The sequence below is a fragment of the Mus caroli genome, chromosome 1, assembly GCF_900094665.2.
Source record: "Mus caroli chromosome 1, CAROLI_EIJ_v1.1, whole genome shotgun sequence".
NCBI lineage: Eukaryota > Metazoa > Chordata > Mammalia > Rodentia > Muridae > Mus > Mus caroli.
The window spans coordinates 26179916-26189232 of record NC_034570.1 but is presented as its reverse complement, the minus strand read 5'-3'; the positions used below and the strand labels follow the sequence as shown (position 1 = coordinate 26189232).

Genomic DNA, 9317 nt, shown 5'->3' with positions numbered 1-9317 from the left:
AACATTGACTACTTAAGACACAAATTAATTAAGCTAACTCATAAGAGACAGTATAAGTGAGTCAACTTTGCAATTAAGAGAACTAATAGAAGGTTATTTTTGCTAGATGAGGGACATTTATGCACAAGTACTTCAATTTCCTTGTGTCCAACTTTCTATATCTGTAATATGGAAACAAGTACTTTATTAATTCTTTTACAGACCACATCTCCTAGTACATTCAAAGCATTACAGACAGGAAAACATTTAATATATTTTACTTAACCCTAACCTTGGTTCTGCCATAACCATCAATCTATAATGTTATCTCAGAGCATTCCCAGTAAACCTGAAATTAAGCTAAGAGTTTTTTGAGGTTTCCTTTGTGTCTGGATTGAATGAATGACATACGGAAAACTGCATTCAATGCATAATGTTGAATCATCAAGTACAATTCAGAAAACTAATTAGCAAGAAAGGAAATTGGTTTTCACCCTAATAAAAAAGAATTGACCAGTCACTGTCATCCAATGTTTAGAGTGTCATTGCCTAATAGAATTTGGGATTCCAGTTCCAGTTCCACTCCCAGAGGCATGCATCCACATCCTAAACTCTTGTCTTCATAAGGTGATTAGATCCTGAGGGTGGCAGACTAAATAGCCAACTGGGGGTCAGAGAGATCACTGATCTGTCTACAAGTGAAGTAGCCAGGAATAGCCTCACTGACTCCAAATCCTATATTGCTTCTATCTTGTTCTCCTCCTCCTACAGACTGAAGATAAATATTTCTTCTTCTGTATATAACTTATGACATTTTGTTATAACAGTCTGAAAAAACTAAGACTATACCAAAAAAACAGACAAACAAATCAATTTTCACAGACTAAAACTCAGTTGCAACCCAGTGATCTTGATTGCTTCAGATTCAATTGGATAATGATGTGCTTTTCAATGAGATTTCAATTACATAAACTGTAGCCTGTCAAACCCCAAAGCTGGTTTTGTTTGTTTGTTTCAGCATGCTAAATGAGATTTCGAGAAATTTCCCAATCTATAAAAGAAGGATCACTCTCCATGAACGAGTTGGTATTGTACTTAAAAGTAAGTTAATTAAAACGAAAGTGATTTTAAAAGAGAATGAGATTGAGGCAAGGATGATCTTTCTGGTAAAAGAAAGGCAGCTTTGGGGAATTGTTACGTAAGGGAATAATAGCAGCGAGCAAACAGCAGGTGGCAACATCTGCCCAGTCTCTATTCCCGTCACCAGTCCTGCGAGGTGATCACCCTTCCTGTGAGCTAATGATTCACCAAGTGTGGGACTTTCCACAATTCTCTTATCAGAATCGATATTTATGTGAGAGTACATTCCTTGATTGTATTCTTTCTATTTTAGGATATCATGCTTGTTTCTTATCAGAGGACTGCACTAGAATCATTAATCCTAATGACTAATGTTAGATCATTTATCTAACTCCTAAAGGAAGACACAGAACTTCTCCCCTCACGTGGTTTGGACAGATGAGGTCACTGAATTAGGTGAGGTTCAGAATTCACAGAATCAAGAGTACAGAAGTTCTTAAAGTCTAAAATATAATGAAGTTCATTAAGAAATAAACTCATAAATTTACTAGCAGATATGCTTGCATACTTGGGAGCCCTGGGGATTGTTTTCTTCATCAAGATACATTCTAGAATAAATCAACAGTAGAGTAGACCACACACTAATAATAATAATAATAATGTGAATAATACGAACAAAAATGGTTCCTTCCAGGAGGTTGAAGAGGAAGCTCAGTGGTTAAGACGGAGTTCTGCTTGTTGATTCCCAGCACCCAAAGCCCACAGGCAAAAAGAAAAAAAAGAAGTCTTCAGGATAGGTTTTTTTTTTTTTTTTTTTTTTTTTTTTTTTTTTTTTTTTGGAGGGGTGGGTGAGGAGGTATGAAAAAAATAAAGAGTCACTGCATCATGTCAACTAGCATATTTTGCTGTCACTGCAGAGGATACATCTGGAGACATGGACTGTTTCTTCTCTGAACACAGCAACCCACTCTGTTCTCTGTAACCCTGAAACCTGTGATCCTGTGCAGTTCTCATAGGCAAGTCTCCACACTTAAGAGGTTTATGTGGAAATAAAGGCAAAATCTCTGTGAGCTGTGGTCATTCCTCACTGCAGAGGTGCACAGGTGCACTTCCGGGACAGCAGAGGTCAGCAACACAAAGAGAAAAGACAAAACAATGTGCGAGAGGGCTGCTCTCCAGACATTGTTGTCAACAGAAAAGAAATGAGCGGCAACTTTGTAACACAGAGAAACACACATACACACTACACATACACCTCATATATACATACACACATGTAAACATCACACACCACATATGCACATGCCATACAAATGCACACATAACACATACACAGCATACACACACACATATGCACATGGTACATATACCACATACACAGTATATATCTTAGAGGCAGCAAGTAGGATTTTAAGAGCCCTAACTGTACTATGACCACTTTTTCACTCTCTAAAATAATTTTATGATTAGAAAAGACTAAGGGTAATGACAACTACAGATCATTCCCCTTAACTCTGTATAAGTAGTTGATTCTTGGTTGTCTATAGCAAGAACAGAAGGAATGCTAACTGTAAACACATGTCATTCCAGAACTAAATAAGCACTTTGCAATCTCTGTATGCCAGGTGCACTGTTTGTAAGGATTTATTTTAAAGTGTGTGCTTGCTTGCACTTACATACATACATACATACATACATACAAGCGCTAGTATGCTCACATGTGAATTTGTGGGTATGAATACCGTGTGAGGGGAGGCCAAATGGGGACAGCAGATATCCTAGAGCTAGAGTTACAGGTGGTTGTATAAGAACAGCACTTTTGGATGGCCTTGTCAATGGGAAGAGAGGCCCTTGGTCCTGTGAAGGCTGGATGCCTTCGTGTAGGGGAATGCCAGGGCAGGGAGGCAGAAGTGGGTGGGTGGGTGGGTGTTGGACACCCTCATACAAGCAAGGAGAAGGGGAAGGGGGTTTTGGGGCAGGGGGGCAGGGGAGGGACCAGGAAAGGGGATAACATTTGAAATGTAAATAAAGAAAATAGTTAATTAAAAAAAAAACCAAGCCGGGCGTGGTGGCGCACGCCTTTAATCCCAGCACTCGGGAGGCAGAGGCAGGCGGATTTCTGAGTTCGAGGCCAGCCTGGTCTACAAAGTGAGTGCCAGGACAGCCAGGGCTACACAGAGAAACCCTGTCTCGAAAAAAAAAAAAAAAAACAGCACTTTCTCTTAACAGCTGTGCCATCTCTGCAGGCCCACGCCACCCCCACCCTTCAGGTGTTGTGTTTTATAAAAAGAGTCAAGGATATACTTTGTATCAAACATCAAATAGGATGGTGAGGTGGGAGGGGTGCCCTAGTGGGCCCATGCCTTTCTCCAGAAAAAGGAGTTAAGAAGGGTGTAGAGACAGAAAAAGACAGAAGAGGGAGGAGGGAGGGAGAGAGGGAGAGAAAGAGGAGAGAAAGGGAAGAGCAGGAAGGGAAGAGAATCGGAGAGAGAAAAGGCGCAAAGAGAGGGAGGAGGGGCCAAACAGCCCCTTTTATAGGAAGCCAGGCCTACCTGGCTGTTGCTAGGTAACTGTTGGGCTGTCCGTAGACTTCCGGAATGCTAACACCGGATACACTTTAACTGGTGAGAATACAACAAAGAACAAACAAAGTCTAGGATTTCTTTTAAAGACAAGGTTTCATGTAGCCTAGACAGCCTTCAAACTCACTACAAGGCCAAGGGTGACCTTGAATTTGTGATCCTCCTTCCTCCACCTCCCAAAGGATGGGAGTACCGGCAAGCACTCCTCTTCCTTGCCCACTGTTTTAGAAACTGAAGATACTTTGGTAAGAGTAGACATGACAACAGAGAGCCATGGCCTGTAGTGAGGGAACTTGTAAAGAGTTCTCCACCCAAATACTTACCTGACAGTGAAGTTTCTTGTCACAGTGCCCTCGAGGCAGCATTAGCTTGTGCAGCATCAGATTTGGCAGTGTGGTTCACAGCCTCCCCCACTTCACTGTCACAAAGCCTGCTGCCCCTGGATGGCCTCTTTTAGCTCTAATCAGATACCAGAGGCCCCCGGTTTAAAGGTGTAGTCAAATTACATGTTCACCTTCCTGATCTTTCACAATCGGAAACCGCTCAATCTCTCCAAACCATAGCTATCCTCTTGCTTAGAATTCTCTCACCCTTGTTCTCCCCATTCAAAACACACAATCGCACCATTAGTTGTATAAAGCACTGGATTGTCTGACTGTTGCTTACTGGTCTGCTGATAGACTAAGTTAAACCAAGGTCGCCACATACAGAAGCTGCTCTCTGTTGCCACTAACATACACGAAGAGAATGTTTCCAAAGTGACTTGGCAATCTTTACATACCAGCTAAGGTGGGTCCCCATTGTGGCAGTTCCGGTCACAGACTCCCTGTGCTACAATCAAACAGCACTAGCAAACCAGAGAACCATGAGACCAGCTTTGTAAACCAAAGCGAGAGACATTCTCCCCTGAGTCTGTTCTGGAAGTGATTTGAAACTTGGGCCACCTTCAGATTGTCTTCCAGAAATGAGCCATAAATTTAAAATTTGAGCATCATCTCTTTGAGAGCCATCTGGTGCTGATTTTTCTTCGGCACCTCCTGAGAACTCGAGGGAGCCAAAGAAGGAAGGAAACAATAATTCTTTTCTTTGCAGCTGCTGAAGTAGTCATCAACGTTTGTTTTCCTTTTACCTACAAATGAGAACCAGCATTTAGAGCAGGCCAGGTTTTGCTAATGCGATGGCTTAGGGGCCAGAAGGGAATGGCTTGTTTTGTTATATTTAATCCTAATGGCTGTGGGGCATCTAAGCTTTCTTGAATCAGATAATGTGATTTCTCAGCTCCAGGATGATAACAGGGGGTAAAAACCAAAGCAGACTTGTTACAGAATAGCTTCTTTTTCCAAGAGTCAACACACTGTTTTCCTATGCTTTGTCCATTGCAGGATAAATATTGTATTTATACATATTCTTCATGATAAGATCTTTGAGTCTACCCTTTTCCTCAGTGTTTATTGTCACCAACATCAACATCTCCTCCAATCTGCATATTACATTTGGGTAGCTCCTAAAGGTAGATGCAAGTTTCTATGTATAACCTATTTTATTATTTATGGTATAAAAGAGACAGAATCAATAAAAACAAACTCCCCAAGGGCCACCATTTCCTTGAGACAACAGGTGCACAGGTTTGTCCCAGGCACAGCAGACAGTTGACTTCGTGATAAGATTGGAAAGCTCTTCCTAGAAATCGGAACTTAACACTTGCTGAGAAGCCTGGAGTGTGAGGATGCTCAGTGCCGCTCAGCTTCTTTGGTCAGACTGACCTAGAGCTCTGTGCCCCAAAACATCCAAATGAACTAAAGTAAGTTAGCAGATGCTCTGTCTGCCTTAATTCACTTTTAGTACATTTACTTCCTTTCCTTAAGAGTGTCTTTATCCTTATGTGGGCAAGAGAGAAATAGGAAGAGGGGCAAGAGCAGGGGCAAGTCACACCTAAGGAGATTCTCTAAATTCAAACTGAAAACGGGAAATAACTGACCCTATGTCATGGTTTTCACAAGGGCTCATCATGCTGATGACACATAAAACAATCTTCCCAGTGTTTCTCTTAAGAACAACAAAATGCAATGTAGAGAACAGTGGAAACAGTCTATAAACCTTATGTCTATACTGTTTGCCTCTCCCCATCAATACAGCAGAGACACTTCATTTCACCAATCATCCGACCAAGAAACACTGCCTGAGGCTCAGCAGGGACAAAGGCTGTGGAAAGCTGGCCATCTCTCCCATCCTTCTCACCGCAGCCATTTTGTTTGTACACCTTGGAAATGCTCTATTGAGAGATTATGATGAAAACATAACACGTAAGTGATCACACAGTTTATTCCCACACTGTACATCTTTTCGATGAGGAGGAATGGTACCTGGAGTGGATGAAGCTTGTCATCAAGTCAGTTTGACACCAGTAATAAGAGAATGGTGGCTCCTGAAATGGCACAGTGGATAGAGGACACTCTCACTTTCTGATCCCTTCCTCAAAAAAAAAAAAATATATATATATATATATATATATATATATGATTTTATTTTTAAGCCAGTTGTTAAGAGCTTTTGTTGCTGCTTCTAGGAATTTGGCATTTGTCACTGGGCTTGGACAAGGATGTGGGCTCAGGTAAGAATATCAGAAACAGAAACCATGGGGCTTTGTTTACTGTTTTGCTGAGTTATTATAGATCACGAGCTTATGTGATCTCTTTGCTTACTTCATTATCATCTTGTGTGGCCTCCTTGTTTACTACTTCACTTGATGACTTTGACTTTGATCTAAGAACTGAGCATGTTTTTGGAAGAACCTAGGATGATACCAAAGCAGGCTGGAGAGACATCAAGCAGCCTCAGCCTTAGCACTGGCTAGAGACACGTGATCATTTTGTCGGGTTTTTCTTTTTCAACCCTCCCTCCCTCCCTTGAGACCCTGTTGACTGACTGAGCTGGCTGGGTCAACTGGTTCGTGTTTATTATGTGTGTGTAGCATGTATGCATGTGGCACAGCATACATGTAGAGATCAGAGGATAAAGTCAGTCACTGTCCGTGTGAGAAGGGGGGTCTCTGACTTGAGTTACAGTTGTTCTGACCTGTAAGTTTCTGGGGTATTTCTGTCTCAGCCTGCCTTCTCACCATAGGTACTCTAGGGCTACATACAGACGGTAACTACAATCAAACACATTGCCATTGTCCACAGTTGACAATGTTAATCTTCTCCCTGGTCTTGCAGTTCCTGAGCCTAAAGCGCTCCATGGCTTTCATAATGTTCCACTTTCCTTCACCCCAAAAACCCCACACTTGCCATCCAACCACTCACTACAGGTGGGAAACTGTGTTTGGTCCACTGTTTGCCTTGGATAAGCTAGGATGCCTTGGATAACCTGCATGCTACAAGGTGGAATTCTATCAAATTTCTCTATATATGGACTTCCAACCACTACTATTCTGACATGTGACAAAAAAAACACTTTGGCACCTGAGTGCCGGAATAATTCTCTGAAAGGAATAACCCTTATATCCATACCTTCTTTTGTCTGGTGCTCAGAGCACTGACGTTTTCTGCTGGCGTTGAGACTTTTCTGAAAACAGCTCAGCTGAGACAGTGCTCAAGAGCTTATGGAAACAAAGACCATGCAGAAGCCAGCCAAGCCTGACAACAAGCCAGTACAGGGGACAGTGGTGTCTGCAAAGACTATTTTATTGAGAAGGAACATCAGAACCAACCTAAATTACATTTTATTTGACAGCATAACTGGCCTGTAATGCTAAAAATTAAGAACTATTAAATTAAAGAAGACCAAAGAGATGATGAAGTGTCATTTATGAATCCTGTACCAGAACTACCATTTTGCTGTCAATGACATGAGGAAACACCTAACACAGTGGAGTTTCTTTAAAATACACCATCAATTTAAAGGTGCCCTTTCTGGCTAGTTTTGATTTGAAGTCTATTTTGTCAGATATTAGAATAGCCGTGCCTCCTTGCTACCTAGTCTCATTTGCTTAGAATTCCTCTTTTCATCCTGTTAACTTGAGGGAGTGTCTATCTTTGATGACGAAACAACAAAATACAGATCCTGTTTCTAAACCAACCTGTTAGTTTATGGCCCTGTACGGGGGAATTGAGAACTTTAATAGAGTTATTATTGAAAGATGTGCATTAATCTGTCAGTTGTTCTGTGGTGCTTTCTTAGTCCTTTTGACTGACTTTTGTAGAATTGTTTATTCCTTGGGTCTGCCTGGGGCTCTTATCTCTCTCTTCATACTAAAGTATTCCAGTTTAGAGACTGTCATTCCCATAACATGCTTCTGTAATGCAATCTTTTTTCTCCATCAGTTATATCTGGTAAGTTTTTTGTTTTATTTTATTTTGTTGGTTTTGTTTTTGGTGTTGTTGGTGGTGCTGGTGGTGTTGTCTTAGTTAGTGTCTATGATCTTTTAGAACATGCAGAATGGTAATTCAAGCCACACTGACTTTGAAAGTCTCTATAGGCCAATTGACTATCATTCTGATGGGCCCACCTCTCTTATAGCTTTCAATATCATTTCCTGGTTCTGTAAACAAAGTGTTAGTGCTTTGATTATTACATGATGTGGATATTTCTTTTGGTTCTGTCTATTTGGTGATCTGCATGCCTTTTACATGTCCATAGGCAACTCTATCTTTAGATTAGGAAGGTTTTCTTCTATGGTTTTGTTGAAAATATTTTCTGTGCCTTGGATTTGGGTTTATTCTACTCCTGTGCCTATTATTTCTAGACTTTGTCGTTTAGAGTGTTCCAAAGTCTCTGCATATTCCATTCATGGGTATTTTTATATTTAACATTTTTCTTGACTGAGTGACCCATTTTCTTTATCTTGTCGTTGGCATTGATATTCTTTCTTCCGTTGACCTATTCTATTGTCATTGAGCTTTTTGTTTCATTCAATGAATTTCTCACATAGAGTTAGATTCAATTTGGCTTTTCCTCAAACATTCTCTCTTTATCAAATTCTACTTTTATATCTAGAACTGTTTCCCTTACTTCACTGAACTGATAGTGCCCTTTGGTGTTTATTCTGGCAATCATTTATATCCTCTTTGAGTTCCTTAAATGCATTTATAACTGCTATTCTGAAATCATTGCCTTGTAAATCATATAAGTTAATTTGCTAGAGAACAATACTATGGGAATGGTAACTTTGGGTGGTGTATTAGGGTTTCTATTTCTTCAGTGGAACACCTTGGCAAAAAAGCAAGTTGGGAAGAAAAGGTTTTATGACTTAAACTTCCATATCACTGTTCATCATCTAAGGAAATCAGGACAGGAACGAAAGCAGGGCTGGAACAGGTAGGTAGAAGCTAATGCAGAGGCCATGGAGGGATGCTGCTTATTGGCTTGCTCCCTCTGGTTTGTTCAACCTACTTCTTATAGAATCCCAAACCACCAGCCCAAGAATGGCACCATCCACAGTGGTCTGGACTCTTCCTTACCAATCACTAAGAAAATGCCCTATTGCCAGATCTTACAAAGGCATTTTTCTCAATTGAGATTCCATCCTCTCAGATGATTATAGGTCATGTCAAGTTAACAGGAAACTATCCAGAATAGGTGGGTGTGATGGTTTGTATATCCTTGGGCCAGGGAGTGGCACCATCTGAAGGTGTGGCCTTGTTGGAATAGGTGTGACCTGGTTGGAATGGGTGTGTC

General features: G+C 40.9%; 1 long non-coding RNA gene across 1 annotated transcript in view; it reads right to left on the bottom strand.

Moving 5' to 3' along the window:
- Positions 1-4298: 4298 nt before the first annotated feature.
- The window catches only part of LOC110293069, a 37493-nt gene continuing 32474 nt past the window's right edge, over positions 4299-9317 (bottom strand). Inside the window, exon 4 of the long non-coding RNA XR_002377778.1 lies at positions 4299-4770. This is a non-coding gene — a long non-coding RNA (uncharacterized LOC110293069). The remainder of the gene's footprint in view (positions 4771-9317) is intronic.